Here is a 13,529-nt window from a genome sequence, read left to right on the forward strand (position 1 = left end):
TGATAACAACAATAATAGCAAATAATGTGTGTGTGTGTGTGTGTGTGTGTGTGTGTGTGTGTGTGTGTGTGTGTGTGTTTGTCTGAAAGAGAGAAACACATACAGACTTTTCTTTCCTTTTTTTTTTACTTTTACTGTTTTTCTATATTTTTCATATTGTTTTTACTTCAACTTTATAGCAGAGTTATTTTTTCTCATTCGTATGCAAGTCTCTCTCTCTCTCTCTCTCTCTCTCTCTCTCTCTCTCTCTCTCTCTCTCTCTCTCTCTCTCTCTCTCTCTCTCTCTCTCTCTCTCTCTCTCTCTCTCTCCTTCCCTCTCTCTCCCAGCAAGTATCATCAAATCATTCAATCAATTACCGAGGCTCTCCCCTAATTGGTCACCGTCCCTCCATTCTTTACTATGTTTAGTTTCACCAGAATGTTCACGTAAAAATTGACTGCTCGATTTTTTCCCTCTCTCACCTTCCCCTCTTTCGCTCCCTCCTATTTACTTCCGCTTGTATTTTTTTTTCCAACGTCTTATCCATCAGCAATGTTTTGAGACTCAGAAGCAAAGCGTGGGCATGGTTGAGAGAGAGAGAGAATGTTTCAGTTTGTGATAAGTGTTTGATAGATGCGTGGGAATGAAGGAGCGTAGTTATAAAAATAAATGAATGGTTGTATTAAATAGTTAGATGATTAATGCAAAAGTTACCAGATTGAATTGAATTGTATATGTAAAGGTTGGCCGTTGTTAGCTTAGGAAAAAAGGAGCTTAGTAGTAATAGTAAATTAATAATGAATAAGTAGATAATTTTTAGTAATGTTACCACTATGAACTTAATTACGTTTCCAATGGCCTTCGCTAATCATTTATATTTCCTGTGGACGTTAATACTTTTGACTTGGAAATGTTTATATTCTTGTTCAGTAAAAGTTAATAGTGTGGTCAGTCAGTAGAAGTTTTGATCAATAAATGTCCATAGTGTTTGATACTTTTTTGACTTGGAAATGTGTATATTCTTGTTCAGTAAAAGTTAATAGTGTGGTCAGTAGAAGTTTTGATCAATAAATGTCTATAGTGTTGTTCATTAAATATTCCGTGACTGAATCCTTCATTTCTCACAGCAGCACATATGCCAGTAAAAAGTTAAGCTCCAATATTTCACATCCAACAATCTGCTTTGGAAGGGAAGCTGTGAGTAGAATTATTGTATGAAAGAGGATTTGGCAAAACGGTCAATTATAGTTCATCCATAAAACCTTTAGTGAGTTGTGTACCGTTTCACTTTTACCTCAACCGCCAGCCTTCACAAAATTACTCCAAATTATACAAATAACTTAATCGAATCTAACAACCCATTGATGGAAAAGAGCACAAAAACACACACACACACACACACACACAAGAACAACCTGGTACAAGAGCACGTGTCGCGAAAGTATTTGTATTTCACGTCGTTCAGCACAAATTAATTCACCAATGAGTCAATCAGTCCTGGAAACCAATCATAATTATATCTGGAAAAAAAACACGTCACAAGGTATTGAATTACGTGTTGTTCTGCTGCTTCCATTAATCAACCAATCGACTAATCCTGCAAACCACTAATAATCATACCAGTAAGAGGCAACACCAACAACAACATTGTATTGACTGTTTGAAAGGTAGAAGAATGTTCTTTTAACCTTCCATAATTCCACTCCTCACATCTGTTTTATTCCTTGTAGTTCATTGCATTTACCTTCATTCCATTCTATTCTATGTATGTGCATGTATGTGAAATATGAACACCATTCTGTAACAAATTCATGATATACAAAATACTGCTCAAAAGGCCTTGGTCTCTAATGGGTTGCCGCTTTACTATTTTATATGAAAGAAAGGACTGGCCAAGGGCAACACAAATATAAAGAAAAAAAAAGCCCACTCAGTTACCAGTCTTCTTACAGAGCCGATAGAATTAGCCAGAGGATAGGGACAAATGCCTTCTATCAACACTTATGTTTAAAGCGTAGCATATAAGGCATAATAAAATGTTCCAAATATTTCAAAATGTTTCAAATGTATTCATTCATGCTTTCCCTTGCCATTCCTTCTTCACTGTGGTCTCTTGTCTGTCGCATACGGTCGCTTCATTTGCGTGGAGGAAGCGAGGAAGCAACTCATACGTAAACATTGCCTTCAAAAATAGTGTCCTCTTTCGTGACTCGCATGCTCCAGGGGTAGTGTAGGGCTGTGGGGCGTGGACAGGTAGTGGTGGAGGAAGGAGAGGGACAGGAGGGTAAAGGAGTGCTTGGTAGGGAGAAGTGGGGACCTGAAATGGATTGTGAATGCTGAAAGGATGGGAGTAACTCAGATCTCTCTCTCTCTCTCTCTCTCTCTCTCTCTCTCTCTCTCTCTCTCTCTCTCTCTCTCTCTCTCTCTCTCTCTCTCTCTCTCTCTCTCTGTATTTATCTATCTAGCTATCTATCTATCTCTCCCTCATATATCTTGTTAAAGTATATTAGAGAGAGAGAGGGAGAGGGGAAATCGATTCTCACCACTCAATGAAGCATAAAGTTTCTACTCTCTACCCTCCATCCAGCTTAACACTTGCTCACGCTTTGTCTCTTAACTCTTTAGCAAACACTCAGCCGGATAAACTGCATTTCAACAAGCTTAAAACTGCTATTAATTAAGGTAATCCCTTATTATTAACTGACGTTTCCAATGTGTGTGTGTGTTGACGCGCTTCATCAAGTCTGTTATCCACACTCAATATGGCACAATGTTTTCTTGGTTACTCGAGTTCCATTTTCTTTTTCACGCTTTCATTCACTTCTTTTCCGTAAATAATTGATATATTCGATAATAGTGAAGAGAAATCTATTCTCTCTCACACACACACACACACACACACACACACACACACACACACACACACACACACACACACACACACACACACACACACACACACACACGGAAAGCGGCGAGGCAAATGAGCAAGCCTCTTAATGTGTAGTCCCTGTTCACCTAGCAGTAAATAGGTACGGGATGTAACTCGAGGGGTTGTGGCCTCGCTTTCCCGGTGTGTGGAGTGTGTGTTGTGGTCTCAGTCCTACCCGAAGATCGGTCTTTGAGCTCTGAACTCGCACACACACACACACACACACACACACACACACACACACACACACACACACACACACACACACACACACACACAGTCTTCACCCTCCTCCATCGCCTCCTTTTTTTCTTCTTCCTTCTCCTCCTCCTCCTCCTCCTCCTCCTCCTCCTCCTCCTCCTCCTCCTCCTCCTCCACTTCATCTTCCCTTCTTTCCTCGTTACCTACCTTTCTCACTTCCTGATAAACAGCTGGTAATGGAGGCAATACAGGCGTGGTAATGACCTCGTGTTATCTACTTTTAGAACATTACATTGACACTGTAGTTTGCAGGAGAGAGTGAGAGTGAAGTGTGCATGCCATCACTCACCACACCAAAGCATGGACGAGTGAAAATGACTCACCTCCAAAAACTGGATAACGTTTTAATTGACAACACAAAGCAGCGATGACTCCAGCTGCGTCAGTGCTTCCGTTTTTTGTTGCCAGCTTTCCCTTTTCATTTCTCGTGGATGGGTAAAAATAGCTTAGTTCCCCCTCCATTCCTCTGCATCATTAAAAAGCTCCCTCCCTCTTGTGTCTCTGGTAATGGTGGTAGTAGTGGTGGTGGTGGTGGTGGTGGTGGTGTGTTGCTAGGGATAACGTCCTTTTTCTATTTATTTTTTTTTTACTTCCCCTTTTCTTCTTCTAGTAACAGCTGTAGTGGTGGTGGTGGTGGTGATATTATTATTTTTGTATTCAGTAGTAATTAAAAGGTGTGTGTGTGTGTGTGTGTGTCGTCATGAAGTAGCCGTTCAGTGTTGTGCTAGTGCGTGTGGGTGTGCATTTTGTGGCAGTCGAAGGCAGCGAGTCGTGGTGGTGGCGGTGGTTCATGTGTTTGATAGAGGAGTGTGATGAAAGGAGCAGGTTGCCTCATATGTAGTTAGTGCAGGCAAGGTTTTCTCTCTCTTTTCTCTTGTCTTCTTCTTTTCTTGGTCTTTGTTGTTTTTGTTGTTTTGTTGTTTTTCTCTTCTTTCTTGGGTTCTTTCTTTCTCTTCTGTTTTTTTTTCTTTACCACCTCCTCTTCCTCTTCTTCTTCCGCCTCCTCTTCCTCTTCCTCTCCTCCTCCTCCTCCTGGTCATGCAGTGCGATGTGATGCACACTGCAATTTACTATAATGATTTATTGCTGCACTACAAAGAACCAAATTTCAGCTTTTCTTTGTAGTTCCTGCATAAAGTAAGCTACGAATAACTTCCTACTCTTCCTCCTCCTTCTTTTCCTCCTCCTCCTCCTCCTCCTCCTCCTCCTCCTCCTCCTCCTCCTCCTCCTCCTCCTCCTCCTTCTCTTTCTTTTTTAACTTCCGCAATGATTACCTGAAAAACTTCCTTGAAAATCTGAATGACAGCCACTTTCCCTCCTCTTCTCTATATTCTACCATACAACCTCTTCCCACTCCTCTCTCTCTCGCCTCTCTCTCTCTCTCTCTCTCTCTCTCTCTCTCTCTCTCTCTCTCTCTCTCTCTCTCTCTCTCTCTCTCTCTCTCTTCCCTTCCTCTTCCTCCTTTTCCTCCTCCTCCTCCTCTGGTTCTTCTTAAAAATACCAATATTTATTTCTTTTAATAGGCAACAAACTTGGTGTAGTTTTGTTGTATTTTTTTTTTCTCCTTTCGGTTCTTCCCATCTAAAATTTTCAATAGGGCATCAAGATCAATAACCCACAAGTGTGTACGCAAAAAAAATAAGGAAAAAGCTGAGAAAAAATACGATTGCAATAAAAGGAGAGAAAAAAACGTAAATACTTTGATCTTCATATTATTTTTCGTTTCTTTTTTTTTTTTTTTTTTTTTGTCTCACTTTTTCATTTTCCTTTTGGTCTGCGCGGGGGAGTGTGAGTTCCAGGTCCAAATTCAGAAACGTTTTTGCTCTCTCGCCACGACTGTTTTCCAAGGCCACAGAGATGATTAGCGGGGGTTTTCAAGAGTGTTTCTCCAGTTAATAACGTAGAAATCTTGTCAGTCTGCTTCTAGAACCGTAAAAACACCTTTAAAAACTCGTGCAAATTTAGATAAAGACTTTTGAAATAGTGGAGGTGAAGCGCACAAGTGTTTGAGAATACGAATTCGATTCCCACGCACTCAAATCAATTCCTCGTCAGGGTGTAAGTGTGAGTGGTGGGGCCCTCTACTGAACCTATCTATAGCAAGCCAGCCAGCTCTGTATGACCCCGTTGTTGCGGCGCCGTCATGTATTCAGAAGTTATTTTTCAGTTCGTATATTATTTAATTTTTTTTTTCATTGAGGTAGATTTGTGCCATAATTTAATAGTAACCTTGTGAAGAATGCTCAGGTAGGACAGGATAGTCTCTCTCTCTCTCTCTCTCTCTCTCTCTCTCTCTCTCTCTCTCTCTCTCTCTCTCTCTCTCTCTCTCTCTCTCTCTCTCTCAGGTGTGGTGGTGATGGCTCAATTTTTGCCTCAATGCTCTACCGTGTTTCATTTTTATTTATTTTTTTTTATTTCGTTACTGATTTGGTGTCGATGTATTTTCTTTTTTTCTTTTTCATTTTTTTGACGTGTCTTTTCCATTAGTAGTTTTATTTTGTTCTTACGGTCGTGTTTGATATTTTTAGTCCTGGTTCATTACATCCCGTTTTTTCTTTGTTTTTTTCCTCCACGCCGTGATTACAAGGCTGTGTTTTGCGTGCAGAATTTTTTCGTTATTGTCGTTTTTACTTTTTCGGTGTGTGTGTGTGTGTGTGTGTGTGTGTGTGTGTGTGTGTGTGTGTGTGTGTGTGTGTGTGTTCATTATACCAGGCTAGTTGATTAGTGAGAATAGTGCAACATTTTCTTTTTTATCAGAAACTTTATGTAAATTTATAATGCTTCTAATCTTCTATTATTCGAACATTGGCTTTTTCATTTGTAAGATTCTGTTGCCTCCTTATTCCTCTTGCTTGTACTCCTCTACCCTCAGAAAACATTATTCTTCCTACTTAACAGCTCCTCCCCTCTCTTAGATAGTCTTATACGCCTTCTAATGTGACTCTAATTTGTTTGAACGTTTTGCCGTGGCTCATTGGAGACCCGCAAGTTCCAGCCCCAGAGGAGGCGCCGCAGGGCCCAGAAAGGATGACAAGGTGCTCACAGTGCCTCGTTTGTCTTGCACTGAACCGAGGCCAGAGGAAGCTGTTGCAAAGACAAGACGCCCTGACTACTTACACTGCTGCTACTATGATTAATGCTGCTATGATGGTGGTGTGGTTATTTATATGAAGAAAAAGAAAAGTGTCTAATAGGTTACATTATCTTTCCGCCAAGCGTAGCCATACACTGCCTGCCGGACGGATGCGCGTGGCTTGCTCGGTGGAGGCGGTGGTGAACAGCAGCGGTTTTGCTTGCATCCATTTTGAGTGCACGAATCTTTGCATTGGTCGTTGCTGCATTGGTTTTTTTTGCTTCTGACTTGGCAGCACTGGTCTTGGCTTCTTTTGCCTTGGCAGCACTGATCTTGTCTGCTTGGGTCTTTGCTGGGTATTGCTTGGGTATCGTGCAGGGACGGGAAGGAGGGCACGTCGGTCAGTGAGATGTCGTCCACCAGGTCACCCTCGGAACCAATGTTTGCGTTGGACTCGTAATCTGTCAGGTCGATCGATTCGTTGTAATCGTAGGGGTCCATGTAATCCCCGGACTCCATCTCATCCTTCTGGGTGTGACTGGCTGGGACAGGTGCCTCCAATAGGATGGAGTGGCGCGCAGGGCAAGTGGCTTTAGTACTGTCTTTCGCAGCCGTCAGACAGCAGCACGTAGCGAGGAAGGTGATAACATGTAACTTCATATTTTTGTATTAAGCGGTTAAAAGTATAAATGTTTAAACCTTGGCGTGCTGGGGTAGGTCAAATTATGTTACGTTACGTTAAGGTGATGCAAGAGACTCATCTACTCTGCTTCTTTTGCCGCCACCAGGGATAGCAGACGCGTGAGCTAAGAGCAAGATTTCCCTCGTGTGTTGGAGATAAATAATGCATGCATGCGACCAAATGTATATGTATATATACAGCATATATGTGTAGATATGCAAGCATTACCAAAGGAAGGAACGGGCAAGAAGAGGGAAAAGAAAAGCGTAGCAAGGTATGGAGGGAAGACGTAAGAAAACAAGTAGAGTGTAATGCGAGGAGGAAAAGACGAAAGGTGGAAGAAAGGAAAGAGGGAAGCAAGAAGGCTAAGAGGACTCGAGGGAAAAATAGAGGCGAGGGAAGGAGACTAGAAGAGGTAGGAAAGAAAGGAGAAGGAGAGGAAGAAGGAGGGGGGAGGACATCACGGGCACTCACTCTCTCCCCATGGACTGTAATACATCTCACCTGCACCACGACGCCCACCACAGCCACGAGTAGTCACAAGCAGGCACTCCCTCCGGCTCACCTTCCTCTCCTGCCTCCAACACCTTTACACTTTTACAAATGCTTTACAATTATAGACTCCAGAAAATACAAACTTTGCTACAAAATATATAAATAAGCCTGATTTTTTGTAGTATGGTTGTATTTTATATGTTTTATTTTAGTGTTTTACTATTTTTGACTTATTTGATGTTTTTATTGTCTCTCTCTCTCTCTCTCTCTCTCTCTCTCTCTCTCTCTCTCTCTCTCTCTCTCTCTCTCTCTCTCTCTCTCTCTCTCTCTCTCTCTCTCTCTCTCTCTCTCTCTCTCTCTCTCTCTCTCTCTCTCTCTCTCTCCCCTGCATTAATCCGGTACATGATCGAAGGAAGAAATGGGAAGGATAATTATTAAAGGAAATTTGTTTTTACATAATTAATGTTGCCCTTCAATTGGAGTTCTCGACTTCCTCCCACGACCACACGCAATGACCTCCTCCTTCTCTTCCTCCTCCTTCTCCTCCTCCTCCTCCTCCTCCTCCTCCTCCTCCTCCAATTTTCTATCTTTGTCTCTGTTTGCCTGTCTCTCAATACTATCTCTGCTGATCTGTTCGTCTAAATACTCTCTCTCTCTCTCTCTCTCTCTCTCTCTCTCTCTCTCTCTCTCTCTCTCTCTCTCTCTCTCTCTCTCTCTCTCTCTCTCTCTCTCTCTCTCTCTCTCTCTCTCTCTCTCTCTCTCTCTCTCTCTCTCTCTAACAAGTTTCATATCTTTTCATATCTCTTTCAGCCACAACCTCGTGACTCAGGAACACAAGAGCGCCACATTACCTGCCAGTCACCTCGCCCTCCTGTCTGCCTCTCTCTGTATTGATTAACATGGGCATGTAAGCCACGAATGTACTTGGGATTGACTCAGTATGACGAGAGTGGATGAGTAGGTGAGCGGGTGGGCACGGTGAGTGGGCGGCGATTAGATGAAGAAAGGTGGAAGGATGGCAAATGTCAGTGACGTCAGCAGTGCCATATGTCAGCGTCAGTGTGGGCGACCACGTCAGGCTGGATAAAGATTAATTCATCACGCTAGAAAAGTGTCTGTCTGTGGTATGAAAGGCTTCGAATGGCAGGCGAGTTTTTTTTTTTTTTTTTTTTCCATTTTTTACAGTTTAACTCCTTCAGTACCATGACCCGTTTCCTTCTTCATTCTCTTTACTATTTGGCGATTTTATACAGCTTCGGAATTCATGTGTGGCGGTGATTAAAATAGTGAAAACTGTGGTCATTAATCTTCTGACCTCCATAGACCCTTTCTAATGTCGATAAAAAGGTCTAATCGCACCCAAAACTCATAGTAAAAATGACTCCTTGTTCTTAAGGGGTTGAGTAGTATGGCCACCTAGAGAGAGAGAGACGCATCAATGAGTAAAAATATATAGATTAAAAATAAAGTGTTTCTAAAGCCAGTTTATAAAAGAGAGGACTTAAAAATATTGCCCTTTTAGCTTCCTGCGGGACTTTGACTGACACTCATCTGAAACAGTCCAAGTCGTACGAAGGAAAGAAAATAGAAGGATACGAGATCAAAACTTTACCATCTATAACAGTATGAGTAATGACACTTTTTGACTCTTACATTAACCCCTTTAGTACCAGGACGCGTTTTCATACTCATTCTGCTTATTATTTGACGATTTTATACAGCTTCAGAAACTTATGTAGGGATTAAATTGTAAAGACTCTGGCCATTAATCCTCTGACCTCCATATACCTTTCCTAGTGCAAGTAGAATCATCTGATCACACACAGAATTCATGGTAGAAATGCCTCCCAGTACTGAAGGGGTTAAGGTGGACACATGTGAGGCGAGAGCAAGTAAAATTTTCATTAAGTAAGTATGGAAATGACTGTATCTGTTCATTTATCTACCTGTGAGTGTGAGTGTGAAGGAGGGAGAGACACGAAGCTCATAGGATTGAAATGGGATAAAATTAATAAGGGTCAACTGCTCTCCGTTCGTTCACCTGCTGCTGGGTCGGTGGCGGGAGGAGGAAGGAAAGCAATTCAGAGTTATATTTTCTCATTAAAGTTTCCTCTCTCTCTCTCTCTCTCTCTCTCTCTCTCTCTCTCTCTCTCTCTCTCTCTCTCTCTCTCTCTCTCTCTCTCTCTCTCTCTCTCTCTCACTGATTTCTTTCCAGCTTCTTTTTTTGACAGCATTTGGGCTTTTGAGGCGTCGAGAAATCCTAAGCTTCACACACACGTTGGGTTATTTCGCCTTCAGAAAACGTGGCTGGAAAAATTGTCTCCGCAATTTTTCTTCTATTTACTCTTGGAAAGCGTCGCTGAAAAAAAGAGTAAATAAAGATGTCAGTGGAGGAGGAAGGGGCAAGAAGTTAAGAGAGGAAAAAATGTAAAAAGATGAATAAATTGAGGCGTAAGAGAGAGAGAGAGAGAGAGATGGCAACTCGGGTGCAATTTCTAGGAGTGACACTGTATTACTGAAGGGTGGAAGGGACATTGCTGCAGCTTCCATTAACCCATTGAACTTTTATCATTGTTTGACTTTGATAGCGCTGCGAGTCCTCGTTATTAGTCTCTGTCAGTCCACCTTTCTCTCTCTCTCTCTCTCTCTCTCTCTCTCTCTCTCTCTCTCTCTCTCTCTCTCTCGCTCTCGCTCTCTTTGGTTTCTTTTTTCCTGTGTTTTGTTCCTTCATTTCCTTCTCCTTATTATGATCAAGTTTTTTATCCATACATTTTTCTTTTTACATTTTCTGTTCTACCTTCCTTTTCTCACCGTCTTTGTCCTCGTTCTCGTCCTTTTTATGTGCCATTTTTCCCCCTCTGAATACTGTGTGCGTCTCCATCAAGAGGTCGTTAGCAATGTCTTCCCTCTTTTCTGTTTGTGCTGCGTAAACAACTATTTTTCCTCTGGCCATCTGTGTCTTGTTTTCCTGATGTAATTGGTAAGAGTTCTTGTGTATTTGAACGAACTACTATTGCTGCTGTTTCTGTTTCCGATGTTGTTGCTCTGTTGCTTCTGATTTTTTTTTTTTTTTTTTTTTCCACTCAATAGAAAATATAGTTAATGGTTTTGATGTCATTATACATTTTAACTTTTTTTTCTTCTTTTAATATTATCTTCTTCTTCTTCTTCTTCTTCTTCTTCTTCTTCTTCTTCTTCTTCTTCTTCTTCTTCTTCTTTTTCACCTTCCCTTTTTCTTTTCTCCACCTCCTCCTCCTCCTCCTCCTCCTCCTCCTTCTACTTCTTCATTTTCCTCCCTCCCTTACTTCCATCTCTATCGCCATTTTCATGTACACACAAGCACAATGTCTTCAGTTTCAACACATGTATCTTGCATCCTAAACTCTCACAATTCCTTTAGCTCTCCTTTCCCCCTCTACTGCGTCTCCCTGCTCAGCCTTCCCGTCACTGTGCGTTCTGCTGCTTCTGCAGTATCTCGCCTTGTTCATCTACCGGCCTTGTGACGCGTCCTTTCTTCCCCTTCTGTTAATGTCTTTCTGTGCAGTTCTCACCTCCTCTGTTATTCGTGTGTCATGTCCTGAGATTTCTATTTCGTTGTAATGTTCACCCTGTCCCACTTTCCTTTCCTTTGCTTCCCCGTTTTGTTCTTCCTGCTCCTACGCCTCCTCCTCCTCCTCCTCCTCCTCCTCCTCCTCCTCCTCCTCCTCCTCCTCCTCCTCCTCCTCCTCCTCCTCCTCCTCCTCCTCTTCACTAATTGCTTTCTCCTCAGGTTCATCATTCGTCTTCACCTATCGTCATTAAATACACCTGCCGTTTCAGATTTCTCAAGGGCCAGGCAGCTTCTCGAGTACCTCTTTCTTACTGGTGGCTAGAATCAACCAGTGACTTCCTGCTAACCGCGTCACAGTAATGGTAAAAGGGAAAGAGTGAGGAGGAGACTTCGTATGTCCTGTTCTGTTTCTCACACTGATAGGTCAAATATAATAGCCATCCAGTCAGCCTACTATTGGATCTTAGAATATGTTGCTGTTTGGATTTCCTTTGCATATCTGTATTCTTCCTCCTCCTCCTCCTCCTCCTCCTCCTACTACTACTACTACTACTACTACTACTCCCTAGCAACACCCTCCTCCTCCTCCTCCTCCTCCCTCATCCTAGCAACACCCTCCTCCTCCTCCTCCCTTCCTCCTCCGTAGCAACACCCTACTCTTTTCTCATTTGATCTCTCCTTGTATCTGTTCGTTTGTATGCACATCTGTATTTTGCTTCTGTTTTTTCTTAGACTGTTTGACACACACACACACACACACACAGTACACAGCGATGAGTGTTCCTTATAGGTGTTATCGTTTTTTGGTGTGTGTGTGTGTGTGTGTGTGTGTGTGTGTGTGTGTGTGTGTGTGTGTGTGTGGTAAGAATTATTGTTCATCCTTTTACTGATTTTTCCTCTCTCTCTCTCTCTCTCTCTCTCTCTCTCTCTCTCTCTCTCTCTCTCTCTCTCTCTCTCTCTCTCTCTCTCTCTCTCTCTCTCTCTCTCTCTCTCGCCTGTGCCGTGGCCTCGCAGGTTTCCATCTGGCCAATTAGCGAGTCCGTGTTGGTCAAGTTTGCGTCAGATTAGTTTCCTCTCGGGTGCGTCAGGTAAGGGAAAGGGAGAGGAAATATTCACCAGTACAGTTTCCTATCCAATTCCTCCTCCTCATCCTCCCACTCCCTCTACTCCTCCTCTTATTCCCGTTTTCTTTTTCGGTAACGTTGTTTTTTTTTTTTTTTTTTTTTTTAGTTTTTTTTTTCTTTTCTCATTACACAATTTCACTGCTGCTTTCCTTTTTTTTTTTTTTTTTTTTTTTTTTTATCATCGTGTTCTCTCCTTTTTTTTTTTTCCTATTTTTGTGGGGCGTTTCGCGGGAAATACAGTCAGTAATGGTGGGTTGTGGCGCGACATTCGAGGGTCATTCGCCTGTAATGGATTGACTTGTGCAACCTTGAGTCTCTGACCTTTGCTCTATTGATTTTATTTTTCAAGGGAAGGATTTTTATTGTATGGCGTGGTGTTAGGGTTCGTCTCTCTCTCTCTCTCTCTCTCTCTCTCTCTCTCTCTCTCTCTCTCTCTCTCTCTCTCTCTCTCTCTCTCTCTCTCTCTCTCTCTCTCTCTCTCTCTCTCTCTCTCTCTCTCTCTCTCTCTCTCTCTCTCTCTCTCTCTCGCCACCTGATTGCTTCTTTATGTAGCTTCAAGTAACTCGTCTTTCCAATACATGATTAATTTCTATCAATATCGTTTAATTTCATGAGTGTGACATCCATTGCTTCCCGAGCCACGTGTCACTATTAATCTGAAGGAAACAAAAGCCTCATTAGTGTTAACTTCAGTTCAGCATTGGGTAATTGTTTCAGTTCGATAAAACAATAAGTTCTGTCAGTCTTTTACAGCATTCAATAATTACGTTTTTTTTTATTTATTTATTTATTTTATTTTATTTTATTTTATTTTATTTTTTTTTTTTTTTGCACGAAGAATATCAGGCATCTCAATAATCTCAATAATTTCTGCCCTGTCTTCTCAACTTTATTATTTTGTACGTGATGTTCTTTACCTGTGTGTCTTTTGCCTGTTTACATATGCTTTGTTTTGTTTTGTTTTGTGTTTCGTTTGGTTTATTTTCTCAAAGTGCATAGTTGTCGTTATCTTCTTTTCTAATATCGTGATGTTTGTTTGTCCTGGAGGTAAAGTCAAGGTCAAAAATTTTCGTACTAGACATTTGATAATTTCACAGGACAAACTAAATCTCTCTCTCTCTCTCTCTCTCTCTCTCTCTCTCTCTCTCTCTCTCTCTCTCTCTCTCTCTCTCTCTCTCTCTCTCTCTCTCTCTCTCTCTCTCTCTCTCTCTCTCTCTCTCTCTCTCTGATGATCACGTACGAGTTTGAGCAGCTTGTCCCTGGAAAATTAACAAGTTTTTTTTTCTTTCCTTGGCATATTAGACGCACTTATATCCACTGTTTATTGTTTTCCTTTAAATGGTTTTCCTTCGATTTGTTTTCCTTGTTTCGTTGCTTGATCTTTTCATGATTCGTGAGTCGTGAGGCTTGATAAGGAGACTCTCAACACAGG

The sequence above is a fragment of the Portunus trituberculatus genome, chromosome 48 (assembly GCF_017591435.1).
Source record: "Portunus trituberculatus isolate SZX2019 chromosome 48, ASM1759143v1, whole genome shotgun sequence".
In the NCBI taxonomy this organism is placed as follows: Eukaryota; Metazoa; Arthropoda; class Malacostraca; order Decapoda; family Portunidae; genus Portunus; species Portunus trituberculatus.